Raw genomic sequence first — 15,182 nt, 5'->3', positions numbered from 1 at the left:
AGGGGTTATTTCACGCTATGTACTAATCAAGTTCCATCCTTTCTCCACAAAATATGAGAAAATCAAAATTATATATTTTTCTAGCAAAAAATAGTGTAATGTAAAAGTCGTAATTATAGCAACTATTACAAAAATCTGCATAGGAAAAAACACAAAACATTCAGCTTTATTTAGGCCACAAGTCTTGTTTTGTTCAATTATTCAAACATGTAATTTAAGTGTTAATCAATTTAAATGAAGATATTGATATGTTACAACAACGATTTGTCATTATGTTAATACAAAGTACTATACTATAGACAGAAATCTACATATTTATTAACTGACTTAAGATTGAAAAAGTCGAGAAAATGCCCTTTATTCTGCTTTTTTTTACTTATCATATCGTACTTTTTCACTATCTATTGTTCTCCTTCTAATTTGCAATTTGCATGAATAATGTGAATGATGATCCTATGTCCTCCAAGGAGAGGATGATCAAATAATACTGTCGTTTGTTTCAGTCCCCTGTCTTCCTTGCCGAAGAATGATTCATATGTAAATATGAAGTGTCTTTTGAAAGGTAAAGGTAAACTGTACTACGTTTTGTCAAGCTCCGGATCATGGTGCTCGGAATAATTCGGCAGACTTCACTGGCAACAGCTTTAGTATATAAACTAATTGCATTTATAGGATTTATCTTTGACATTTGAATAACAAAGGAAAATCTGGGAAGACTTTGTTCTGCAAATTTCATCAGTGCTCGACCTCAAATTTACCACAGCGGTGATTTGGAGTGGTCTGTAGAAAAACGCCCTTAAATGCGCTAAAATAGCGTGCGAGTAAAATATACAACTAACAATGATTAATCATTACATTTCTATCAAACATTCTTTTTCTTTTTGTTTATTTTCCATTGAAAAAGTGACAAATAAATAACTTAATACCTTAATTCAACATACCGATGTATATTATTGGTACATTATAAATTCATCTAATGGTAAATCACTAACTTATTTACTGATGGTACTCATTGGAGGTACAAGATCCTGAGACCTCACTTCTTTCTCGTATTGTTTATTTCCGTTAGACGTTACCAAATATGATTGAAGAATATCCGTTTACATTTCTATTTCGAAAATTCAACGTCAATTATATAAATATATAAGATTGAACACGATTTCAAACAAAAATACATGTGAATAAAATGTCTTAACAGCATGTATTTTGATTGAACAAATGTAAAATAATTTTTGGAAGAAAGACGATAAACGTTCTCCTCTATACTTGACGTCATTCCCCTTAACCCATACTATCTATTACAGTGTCATTGTATGCATTGAATTAAAACAATAAGTAACAAATTTATTTACAGATCATGGTAATTAAACATTGTATTACAAATTTATGTATTAAAGTTTACTATGATTTTTCAATACAATCATTCAGTTTCCCAGTGCTTTTGTGGTTAAATAATGATAGATAACTAATTATTAAAAACGAGAAATATCATATATTTTGAACATCAACATGTATATAGATCTTTAATAAAGTGTTTGGCTAATTAGTTATTCAAATTGCATATCAAATCGTATTAGTTTTTTTTAAATCTCATAAAATATAATATTTCCAAAAAACTAGTTATATGCAATTATACAGAATAAGTTGTTTTGGATTTTAAGTTTTTTCTATGTTTTTATCATACAGTACTTACCTCTTAAGTCTGCAAGCCACGAAAAAGAAAAAGAATAATCTATTAGTATGTATACCTTCCATTTTATCTTTATAAATATCAGACAAGAGGTGATTCGTTATGTCAAAAACCCACTGAACTCACATTTATGTCTCGTTCAGAAACAGTTACTATACTAATCACATTCCCTGTCTTAGGTTTTGTTAAGTTGTTGCCCTTTTAAGATAAAGTATAAATATTACATGAAATATTACATGAGACACTTTTGAAATACTAGGAAATTTTGGCTATTTTTATACCAGAGGTGAAACGTATCAAATAGTTTTTGTCGGGTCTTATACATCACCCTTAACGCAATGAAGCGTATTTTATATAAAACAGCAAAAGCAAAATTCTACCATTTTTGTTCTCAACTTAAACTAACATTATGAATTGTTAACTCATTTTTCTAAATAGTTATTGGAATGTAATATTTGACAAAGCGTACTAGTTACTTTTTATTCGTCAAAATATGCGATAGATTACACAGGGGTACGTGAAATTTCACATTAACAAGGTACATGTATCTTAACCACTGCTATTAACCTTTTGGTCCACAAATACATGTTTGTAAAATACTACATCGTAGTGTAATATCAAATAGTAAACATGTCGTGCCCTCTAACGGACAAACTATCTGATTACTTTAAGTGGATTTTGTACCCTGCGGTACACCCGGACAAAAAACAGGCCAATATTGCGGAAATGTGGCTTCCAAAATTATGCTTAAAAAATTATTTGAACTTATCAATGAATACCATAGTTAAAGAGGATATTCTGTATCTGACATTACACTGGTAGATGTTGCATTTGCATTTGCATTTTTTGAGATCATATTTTACTGAAATGCATATCTCCTTATCAAAATGTCCCAGGATTACATTCTTTTGAGCCCCGTGCAGGTCCGGGTGTTAAAAGAATAGGCCTGCAGCAGCGCTAAGCTTGTCGTAAAAGGCTTCTAAATAGTGCTCAGAAACCTAGCCGGGGGCTAGGCGCTCTGCCCACAGAGCAACTGGGATGTGTACCCCAGGTGGTGGAATGGGGTACCCCTGGCGTGTTACATGCTGGGGTTGTCAGGCTATAATACGGAAAACCTGACCGCAAACCATAGTGGTGCACCGTGTTGGGAAAGATGCCACGTTCCTCTCACGTTAAAGAACCCTGCTTTGGTATTCGATAGGAGTAGGAACCTTTGCGCTCCGCCATAGGAGGCTAAATTGCCCGACCTTACCCATCCCTCCTTTTTCCAGTGGCGGTCAAGATTTGTCGACCCTATTATCCTTGTGACCCATCCTTTTTTTTCATTTCATGTTGATTTTGTCGTCCATTACATGTTCATTGTCTGCATATAGCTGAAATATTGCTGCTCGGACGTTAAACCCCAACAAACAAACAAACAAACCTTTGAAAGAAAAGAATTGTTTCAGGAACTATAACTCCTATATTAGTATACGAATCAATTAAAAAATTTCGAAATTGGTCTTTCTCATGATGCTGAACAATACAACCCCGTATAAATTTAAATAAGTTATTTTCAAAAACTGCACCCTGACGACTATGTTCTATTTTTAGTAACGGAGGCCACGTTTTTTTCACGGATTAAAAATAACAACAGTCATATTGTTTGGACACCTTAATGAACAAATACGCCGACTTTCATTGAATTATATACAATGTTAAAAACTTGCAAAAACTTTTTCAAGGGCTTTAACTCCTGAATCAAATGATAAATTGTTTTGAAAATTCCGGCATTGGCCTGTCTCATGAAGCTAAACTATATTACTCTGCAAGAATGTTGCTAAAGACAACATCCTTTGAGTTGTTTGCAAAAAAAAAAATTATTCTGACCACTATGTTCTATTTTTAGTATCAGGGGTTATGTTTTTTCATGGATGCCAACGGTCATTTTGTGAACAATTCTATAGAATTATACATTTCATCTTGTCTTGAAATTGAAGAATCCATTGTATGATTAGAAAATGCGCACTACTTTTATTCAATATAGTCAAAATGTTTCTATTTATTATTGTCCATGCTTGAGATCAGAAGTAAACTTTAACACAGTTAAGGAATTGTAAAATATAGGTTGCAGATAGTACCCTTCGTTTGGAGGCTGGTTCGCTATCCTGAATGCATCATTATATAACTTCAGTTATATGATCCTGCCTTTTATATTGATTGAGATACATGTATGATACCAGAAGTACTAAATCATGATGAAACGATGAAAACAATTCGTAAAAGTTTTTGAATCGGTACCCCTTGGTGCTAAAGCTTTTTCTGTTAGGAATCTGTTGTGTTAAATAAAATCTGTATTTTATTACAAATACGAGCAAAACAGACCAGTTTTAAATGTTAATACCGAGGGTGCTTTGGGAATATCACAGTCAGGAATGAAACATAAACAATAGGAGAATTGATATTGTCTTTTCTTTTTGTAAACATAAGACCTTAGGGTAATAATTGTACCTAATCATATTGAAATATATTTGAATAGCATTCAAAAACCTTTTTATATGTTAATATTTATTTCACATTGAAGGATACAAGCACAAGAACTTGCTACAATTGATACCTGGTCAGTCAATAGATCTTAGGAATCATAACCAGGTTCACTATGAGTTTGACTATCTTTGGATTCGGAAGTTGATGAAGAACTATTGGAAAATTTACGTGTATGTTTATGTTTGTGTTCCAACCTAGTTGAATAGGTAAAATATACAGAGGAATATATCAAAAAAGACAAAAGTATAATTTTCTTGTAATTGTAGATTTCTCCTAGAATCTTGATTCCTTTGATTACTCTTTCCTATGTTTGGTTTATTTATAGTTTCTGAAATGCTAAACACCAAAATATAAAACCTTACGCATTCCTATGTTGGATACTTAAGTGATTTTTTTCCTAAGCGAAATACATCTAGAAGGACCTTGATAAAAAAGGAATTAGACTGTAAAATCAGGAAATAGGAAATATTGCAACAAAACACAACTTAAACATTTTTGAAAATGATTTTTAAGGCATTAGAAAAGATAGTGACAAAATATAATTTAAATAAAAAACTTTTTTTTTAAATTAGAGAAAATTGCAACAAATTAAATTTAAAAAATCAAATTTGAAAAATGTTTACAATAAAAACAGATGGCTACAACAGACACAAAATGATGGCAATAGGTCACACTGACCTTCGCGTCAGAATGGTAGTTTCAAACTCAAGACTTTAATTTCAAGTTTTAATGAATCTAAAGTAAAAATCATCGGAGTGGAACGAAACGTAAACTTGACTTGTAACTAATCATGGAAAACCAAATATTCATGTCAAATATGCAACTGCTTAAAAAAAGTCTGGAAAACTGAAGACGGACTGATAGACAGACGGACGGGTCACAAACAATATACCCTGTGCAAGTTCGTTGCGTGGGGTATAATTACTGAAGCTCATCAGAGTTCTACTCCTTTAAAATTTAGAGAACACCCTGTCCATAACATAATGATATTCAAGTGATTATTACCCTGCTACTTGGTGTTAAGCACAATCAGGTGATAAAGGGCAGGGAATTCTTTACATTTATGACATACTACGAGGTGAAATATTGCATAAAATGTGTAATTAACTTGTGTATGTTGGTACAAAGGTCAAAGGTCAAGTTCAAACGTCACACATCTTGATACAAGATGCTCCGCCTAAGCGTAAAATAGCCACACACCTAATGTCAGATATCTAAGTAAAAAGTCAAAAACGTTATGGCAAAGACAAAACTTTTGGTGATATTCTGCCGAAATTTGTATGTTGTTTGACTTGGAAGTTACTGGTTGAAGTCAAATGACACCAACTCTGGTACGTTACACTCCACTTTGATAGCAACTATTAGAAGTCTACGTCAAAAGACAAAAAAGTAATGGTCTGGACAAATTCTGTATAAAAAGCGTGTCCAAATTTGGAATGTTATTTGACCATGAGGTCAAAGTTAAAATTTAAATGACAACCACTCTAGTTCGTGACGCCTAGACTTATAGGATATATAACCCCATACCAAATTTCAGTAAAATTTCAGTATGATATCATGCCAAAATTTTATATGTCTTTTGATCTTGGAATCAAAGGTCAAGATAAAAATATCCTATCTAAAACATTATACCTTAATGTGGTTTACTTAAATACTAAATATCAGGTATCTGACAAAAAGACAAAAAAAAAAAAAAAAACATTATGGCCGGGGGATAGTCTTGTAAGGTAGTTTTCCAAATTATTTATTTAATTTGACCTTTGGGTCAGAGGTCAAGGTTAAATGCCAAAGATCAGATATCAAAGTAAAAAGACTAAAATTATTGGCACAGAAAAAATTATGTATCGTATAATGCCAACATGTTTTTATGATTTGACATTGAGGTTAAATGTCAAGGTCAACATACATCCAATCTGGTACGCAACACTCTGCCCTGAGAAGATATACCAAACATACCAAATATTAGAAGTCTAGGTTAAGGAGACAAAAAAGTTATGGTCTGTACAATGTTAGTATGAAAAGCGTTAAGAAGAAGGAAAGTTATTATGGGTGGTGATTACAGGTCCAGATGAGCAAAAAAAAAAAAAAAAAAAAAGATAAGTTACATATTATAATTTTTGATATGTGTCAGTGATGATGTCTTGCCACACATCCATGCATACATTTGGATAATATTTTCTTTCTATTGCTTGCAAAACGGGTCTGAATATAGCCTTTTTTCGTATATTTCAAAATGTCAAAAATTAAGAATTTTGGTTGCTATGGTAACCAGATTTAAACCAATCAGATTGCTTTGTACTTTATTGTAAATTATTTTCTTTAAGTCACATTTCAGTAATATAATTATGTAGTTTGACAAATTTCCACCATTAGATATATAAAATTACATTCAAATTGTGATGTTTTTGTGGTGGTCGTTTCTATGGTAACGGTGAAAATATTTTTCATTTTGTCATTTTATTTATTGTTTACCAATATATCCAACTGATTTAAAGTCTATTCGGATAACATATTCGACATCAATAAATCTCTTATAGTGAAAATTGCATGATTATTAGGCGGAATGCTACTTAAAAGTTCCATTATACACTGTTTGAAAAAAGCAGGAGTATTTGCCATAATTCTAGTCCTGCCAAAATGAAGTCTTATCTCAAACACGTAAGTTTGAAATGGTAAATGTTATACTAGTATACAAACTTGCTCTTGTTTATATAAGTGAAATTCAAAATACAAAATCTATGAAGGTATGCGTAAAACAAAAAGGATCAAATAAGCATTTCAACAAAACAAAACCTTCGACAATAGTTAATGTTAAGAAAGGGTTCAAAAGCTCAGTTATCCTTGGTCATTTACTGTGCAGATTTTGTACAGATTTTTCAGATAATATTTATTACATGTACATAATCACATTCCAGGGTACTTGTATGGGAAACATTCTATTGGACAATTGGGAATTAGGAATAGGAATGGAAAATATTGGAATGGATAATATAAGTTCGGCGTTTCGGATAGTGTATGGAGAGTATGGGGTATGAACAATGTATATGATTTCATTAGTATAACAGTTTAAATGTTTAGAGATTCCAAAATATAAAATTACATTTGATTATGTAAATATTTGATAAGGAAAATTAAATTGGGAATTCTTTGGGGGTTCATGTTTTTTTTTGTTTTTGTTTTTTTTTTAATGTGAAATGGGGAATGGTACATATAAATATTTTATTAATACGAAGTTTAATCAATTCCAGAGCTGTACAATATGATAGCATCCAAATCCTAACGTGAAATATTAAAGAACCAGAGGATTTATTGTTCCTGTTCACTGAAGTGTTAAAAATTTGTGTTTTTTTTTTCAAATATGATTATTAATGTCAATTGCAACTGCTTCGTGGTCTTAACGATAGACGGGCCTCCTATTCGTCATTTTATCATTTATAAATTTGATTCGTTTTTAGTGTTGTACCTTTTTTCACTTTAAACGGTTTATTAATGCACTTGTAGTCATTCCCCTAAATTTAGACTTTCGTTTTCTTTTCATTTGTTCGCTTATATATCGGGAAATAATAATAAAATGATATATTTATAAACTATGTATAGTGTTATAATATGGCACAACTATGGTCATTAATTGTCATTATTTATTTGAAAACTAACCAAGAAATAGATGACATGTGGTTTATCTATGTGTCCGTATTTGCTATTTTTTAACTAAGTTGAAAGTACTTTTAACCTAGATGAATATATATGTCCTGTCGTTAATATTCGGAAGTAATGGCAAAAAATAATTTGATTACAGCTAGAGCTATCTTAAATGATACAAAACGCTGTTTTCAGAATATTCTATAGGTATTATCGACATTTACCGCTCCAATTGCATTAGTACAAACTCATTTCAATGAATTAACAAAACTCAGTGGAATCAAAACTGAACAAATCAGGCAGCTAAAGCCACTTAAACGCAGACTCTCATTTTGCATGAATTATAGCGATGCTTTAAAAACCTTGGGAGAACACAGAACACAATTGTTTTTTTTAATATTGTGATTTATGTATCTGAAGGATATACCATAATAGTGTGATGATAAATGTTGGACAATCACAGAAACTCTAATGCCAGTTATCATGGATTCAATAAAGACAGGTAAGACAAATGTACGGATATAATAAAAAAGAAATAAAAAAACACACAGCATTTCGATTACTTTGTAAGTGTACGTGTACAACAATTTACAATGTATGGTACAATGTATTGAATAGGCATGGGATAGTCTTTTATCATATTCCTGCCTTTGTTTTTTTTTAATTTTCAGGAAATGGAAGTAACTTTTTTCACAAATTTGTCATCTGACAGAATGGTTTTGTCAAATTGGAGCAATGGACAGCAGTAGACTTCAAATTCAAGTATTCAAAAGCCGCGGTAAGTACTTGGTTTTTCTAATAACTTAATATAAACCTTTCAGATATGTACCGAAGTGAACATAGTTTAAGTTTCCAATAAAATTACTGTTTCCCTTTTCTCCCTTTCCCTTTTCAATGAGACTGCCAACCAGGTTGTCGGGTGTGGTGGGTTACGTACCTTTAAAAAACACTTGCCAAAATGGATTGCATTTTATAAATATGAAAAACGACTACAAGCCTGGTTCTCAATGTGTTGAATACGTTTTGTATTGGCTGTATACAGTACAACATAATCCCCTTTGGTATAATCTGAGTATCCGGGGCTGTTTTCTGATTTGGCCGCCAAATGGCCTGAAGAAATTAAGTACAACCTGCAGGAATAGCGACCATATATCATCATTTGTAACTGTAATTTTAACATTGATTCATACAAGATATTTTCCTGTTAGGGGTCCAATAGAATTTTCAATCGATTGGTTCTGGGCCCTTGCAAAGCTTGTTCCCTGCTTAATGGTATATTGAAAAATAAGACAAAAAGTAACGAAACATATAATTACTAAAATTACTGTCTCTAAAAAGCTGAATAACTATGATATGTATATACGGATTGCTTATGAAATGAAACATTGCATGTACAATTTGTTCTGTGTACAGTGTACCAGTATCCACATTCTAATGTTTTTTTTGTTGTTGTTGTTGTTGTTTTTTTATTTCACTTTTAGTGTTGAAGATACAAATTTACAAGGACATCCAATGATCCAATGGACATATAACTGTCCAAAGTATTTTTTTTTGTTTTTGGTTGGAATGAATAAAATCCTTAATGAATTTTAGTATCTAAAACTTGTCATTCGCCAGAGAATGAGTTTGAATAACAAGTGTGAAAGAATGCAAGAAGATGATTGAAGTATTGCAGTTTCTTGTCTATCAATTCCTTTATCAAATAATAAATGTCCATGAGGTTTCCTATTTATTATACTTGTACATGTACATACATTTAAAGGGGATTCCTAGCGCTCATTGAAATTCTGAGCAATACAATTTGTTCATTAAACGGTATTGTTTGAAAATTATTAAAATATGTTAATAAAGAGAGAAATTTGATTTTTTAAACCGTCGTATAAAGAGCTTGCCCATTCCTTTTGCAGGCAAATGAGTCTTCTAGGAGACTGTGAGGGTGCAGAAAGTGTTGAAAGTGTAATCAAGGGAACCAAGGTTATAGCGGTAATCAAAAGAACGTAATCCAGGGTTGAAATGCTAAGAGCCTCCGATTGAAAAAGATTCGGATGGATAAATCAAGATTTTGAATTCTGGAGCTTATGATTGGAATTGGAAACAAACTAGACAAAACATTACCAACCTTATTTTTAACCAACCTTATATTAAATAATACATATGTGCATTATGATTTTTGTTTGAAATTCATATATTGCGTATATACACATACAGGTATAAGTTACATTTACATATATATGTGCATGTATGTCTGCAAGTAAGACTGTCCAATGGTATTACATAAATGTACATGTACATGTATGTCACGTTATGAATATTAAAAATGAATTTCCTTTCTCAGAGAGATATTGGCATGATATTTTTATTCTAAATAAGTTAAGTTGGTTGTCAGTGAAGATACACGTTGTACAGCATATACATTAAATCCAAAACTGCTATACTTCAATAATCCATTTGTAAGAAATTGTCTTCCATTTAAAGGATACAAATGCTATTGTTAAAGTTTCATTGTCAGTTTTACGGGTGTACTATGTATTATATTAGTGCTTATATTTGGAAAATATTCTCAATGAAGATGAATGTTTTTGAGCTTGTGGTAGATAAATACATTTATGAATGATTACTTTTTTTTCTGGTGAACACGCCGGCAGAATAATTGGGTATTCAGTGTTTGACCCCCTCCCCAGCGTAAGTTTTACTAATATATGTCAGTACATAGGAGTTAAGGGAAAAATATTTTGCATTTTTTGTTTAATATGGGGTCCTACCCAATGCACTATAAAATATTAGAAATTGCTGAAATCACTTTTGGACGATTTTGCATGATTTTCTCAGAGACAGTCTCTTAATGCCTATCACAAACTGTAAGGAAAAAATAATCTTATGTTGATTTCTTATACAGTATGTGGCTATAAACTTATTTTATTTTTCTTGTGACAGAATTGAAAATTAAACCAATAACAACACATTGCTTGCAAATAAATCAATCCAATAGTAGTGAACACTTTACTTGGCTATGTAATTCCTTGATAAAATAATTTATAGTTGATATGCATTAAGTGTTGAAAAATAAAGTTTGTCTTTTTTTTTATCACGACTACTGAATTATCATATGATTTGATTTCCTTGTAAGTCTTACATAAACCAATTAATGGATGTATTTTAAGCTTAAGAACAGAACAAAATAGAGCAATCATGATGTATGTGGTTAGCTTTTATCAAAGTTTTTGGGACATATAAAATAAATTAAAGATTAGTTCAAAAATACTTTCACAATGTATAAATACTTTCTTAGCATTGTATATATTCCCGCTTAACATTATGGTTACTCCTTTTTTCATGATTTTTTGTCAGTAGGAAAGTGAGTAATTTCACTCATCCTCAATATTAGAAAAAAATATGTTTTTTTGCGACTATTAAAACGGATTATCGACTGATCATATTTTTGTTATAACTGGGAAGATGATCACATATAAAGAGTAATCAAGAGAACCAAGGTTATTGCGGTTATCAAAAAAATGTAATCCAGGGACAAAGACCAGACATGGAAAAAAGACATACACAACAAAGAACAAAAAATAACTAAAATCAAACATACAAAATAACAAAAGCAAATGAGCAACTCTGACTTTACTAAAAACTGGGAGCATGGACGAGGTGCACCGGTAAGGTAAGCGTCCTCTGCTTTTCTAGAAACACCCGCCGAGTTGCTAATAAAAAGTCCAGTCCGAGATAGACAAACGAGGAAAGGAAAACTATGACCCGTTGAATAAATCAGTTTTCATGGTGCAGATGGATACACCATAACGATCCACGAGTTCATGATGACGACTATAAAATTTCTGTAGGAATGACTTCAATCTTATAGCAACATAACCCAGTTCCAGAAGTCTATTTTTTAGAGTTCTAGCGGGACACAAAAAGTATGTGTAGTTTCGGCAAGCTCTGACATCACGTTTTAAGTAAAGTTTAGTCAATAGTTTTCCTTTACCATCGATTTCTAATTGTAGGTCAAGATATGAGGCTGATTTCACAGTGTTTGTCGTATCCTTTTTCTAGAGTTATTTGGGATAGATGCGACGTATCAAATTCCGGAAATTATGAGAATTTAAAGACGATACGTCATCTATATAGCGGAAACTGAGATTAAAGGATCTAGTCAAACGGTATTCCTTTTTTCGGATCAGATAAGCTATAAAGTTAGCCTCATAAAATTGAAGGAGTAGGTCAGCATATACAGGAGCACAATTTTTTCCCACTGGAATGCCGACCGTTTGTTGAAAAACACGTCCACCACAGATGACAAATATGTTGTCGATTAAAACTTCCAGCATTTTGGAAACATTTTCCTCTGTTTATTTGAAAGATAATTTGGAATTATTTCTTACAAAGTATGAGAAATCTGTACCAACAACTTTATATTTGTATTTTGGTGTACCAACTTTTTTTTGGAAAAACTAAGATGTGCAATATTTTTAAGTCGGGATTTTAACTGAGCATGGGAAATAGAAGTATACAGTTTTGAAAAATCATAGGCTTTACTACTACTCTGTGGGCAGAGCGCCTAGCCCCCGGCTAGGTTTCTGAGCACTATTTAGTCGCCTTTTACGACAAGCTTAGCGCTGCTGCAGGCCTATTCTTTTAACACCCGGACCTGCACGGGGCAGTGTTGAAAAGTCATACGCTTTACTACTATTATATTCAGATAATGGTTTTGAACTGATTGTCTCCAAAAGATCTTTCGAATTTGTCAGGATCCACATTGAATTAATACCACTACGGGAGTAACAAGTGTTGTGGTAGGACTGCAGACCCTCTTTGACAGTTGTGATTATAGAAGTTAAAAGTTTTGAAAGTGGTTAGGTGGTACATTTTGCAGATCCAGCTATGAAACCTTGTTTGTGTTTGTAAAACACATTTTATCGGTAACTAAGTATACGAGAAACTCAAGGTACCCTATGGTAACGTAACGCTAAAGATTTGTGAAAAAGCACATGTCGTTTTGAAAATTTATTTGTATTTTTTGGTATTCATTGTCCTTAGTCTGTATGCATGGAATGTAATTATAATCAAATAGGAAATTTGAATACGAATTTATCTGATGGAAACAATAGAGCTCTTGATTATCATTAAATTTATATCCACAAAAGTACATCAGCTGACTGTTAATTGGTTATATGGTTTAATTAATGGAAAGATGGGGGCTCCTGTTCATTAATTATTTGATTTGTACTTCGTAGATTTTTTTTAATTATTATTCTTTCATTTTTTTAACTTACTAATTTTCACATTTGACGGTTGACTAGTTCATGTTAAAACATATATTATTTAAAAACAACGTCTCCTTTTTCTCAAAAAAACCCTTATCTCGCTACAAATTAATGAAATTTCTTAACACAATCTATTTTGATTGAACAAATAAAACAGAAAAAGGTTTTTTTTTATTTTTAAAAAGAGGATATACATGTAGTCATTCACCTTAACTTAGGCTATCATTTTCTACGTTTTGTATAACAAATATATTTACAGATCATGGTTATTTAACATGATATTACAAATTCATATTGAATTGAAGTTTTCTACGATTTTCCAATACAGTCATTTTGCTTTCTGGTGCTTTGTTTTTTAAAAACAATACTAAAGTACAAGTTATGATCATAAAGTAGGAATATCATTTATTTATTTTTCGAATACCCATATTGATTTTTGTCAAAGTGTTTGGCTAATTCAATATCAATATTGTATATTGAATCGTATAGATCTTTGATTTTTTGAAAAGTCATAATATATAATAGGTAAAAAAATAGTAATATGTCATTGTACGAAATATATTACTTTGACGTTAAATCCTTTCTATACGTTTTTATCATACAGTACTTACGCTCCATCTCTGTAAACACTGAAAAAGAAGAGAAGAATGTATTGGTATTTAAGTAGGAGATTTTGTCTTTTAAGTAACAGTAAAAAATCAGACAGGAGGTCATTTATTCAGGTCAAAAACCCACGAACTCACTTCTATGTCTTCTTTAGAAACAGTTACTGTACTAATCACATACCCGTCTCAGTTATTGTTGAATTATTGCCCTTTTTGAGATAAAATATCGATATTGTACATAAAATCGACATTTTGCTAGAAGTATCGTTCGTGATTTGGATTATTTTAATGGGCGATTAATGCACGAATTTCGCATGACAATACGTGTCTAAATGCAGAAATGATTATTGTTATTTAAGAATTAATCACGTCTAGACCGAAACAGCATCGTTTGTTCGGTGGGTTTTCTTGAATCAGCTTTGGCAGTCACTGAATTTAATATAAACTGATACATAATGCCTATCACAAAATGAGAAAAAAATGTTAGGTTGACTTGTATACAGTATGTTACTATATACCTATATAAGGTGTCTTGTGATAAAATTAAAAAAAATAAAAACAAAAAACAGCACAACATTTGCAAACAAACTAATTCAACAGAAGAAAACAAATTGATTTGCGTCGTTATTCCTTGTTAATATAATTTACATTTGATCTGCATTAAATGTTTAAAAATACATTTTTCCTTTTGATCACTTAATCGTAGTGTAGCTTCAAATAATAAACATTACGTGCCCTCTAAGACAAACTTTTTGATTACAAAAACGGATTTTGTACCCTGCGATCCTCGCAAAAAAACAAAAAATAAACAAGAAAATACTTCGCGAATGTTACAACAAAAATATACCTAAACATTATCTCCAAATACCATTGTTAAGGAGGATCTTTCGTGTCTGACATTATACTGATATATGTTGATATAAAGCAATCTTTTTATTTAAATAGGGGCACAGAATTCCACAATTGTACAAGATAGTCTGTAGTTGCACTGTTTCATAAAATTTGTTAGTGTTATATGTTTTTTGTAGGACTTTACCTCTGTTAAAAGAGGGGTATTTTCCATGAGTCAAGTCATGCCGTTTTTGTATGGATATTTATATGCGTAAATAGATTATTTAAAAAGTATGAAATAATCATTTAAACAAAACGGAACCATGGACTTTAGCACACACTTATGCTGGGAATGGTTGTTTTATTTTAGATATTCAAAAGCTTAATTACATGTACCTATGGTCATTAATTTTGTAGAAATTTAAAAAGATTTTTCTTCTTTACCAGACGCTTATCTTTATTTGTTTATGCCACACTGATTTGTTACAACCACCATTGCAGTCATTTTTCGGAGGACAAATGTCGTCGGAAATTCTTTTAAAGATTGGGATATACTATTTTTTTTCTGTTGTTTTCATTGTTTTAACAAAAGAAATCCTCACCGACATTCCTCTTTTTTAACATGGT

At 31.4% G+C, this 15,182-nt stretch overlaps 1 pseudogene across 1 annotated transcript in view; it reads right to left on the bottom strand.

The window, feature by feature from the left end:
* The window catches only part of LOC148596926 (uncharacterized), a 119,469-nt pseudogene that overhangs the window by 15,465 nt on the left and 88,822 nt on the right, over positions 1 to 15,182 (bottom strand). Inside the window, exon 10 of the transcript XR_015919036.1 lies at positions 13,731 to 13,748. The product of XR_015919036.1 is annotated as an uncharacterized LOC148596926 (transcript). The remainder of the gene's footprint in view (positions 1 to 13,730; positions 13,749 to 15,182) is intronic.

Source organism: Perna viridis, chromosome 15 (assembly GCF_037379345.1).
Source record: "Perna viridis isolate PV_CMFRI_1.1 ecotype Kerala chromosome 15, ASM3737934v1, whole genome shotgun sequence".
Taxonomy (NCBI): Eukaryota; Metazoa; Mollusca; class Bivalvia; order Mytilida; family Mytilidae; genus Perna; species Perna viridis.
This window is presented reverse-complemented; position numbering and strand designations above follow the sequence as displayed.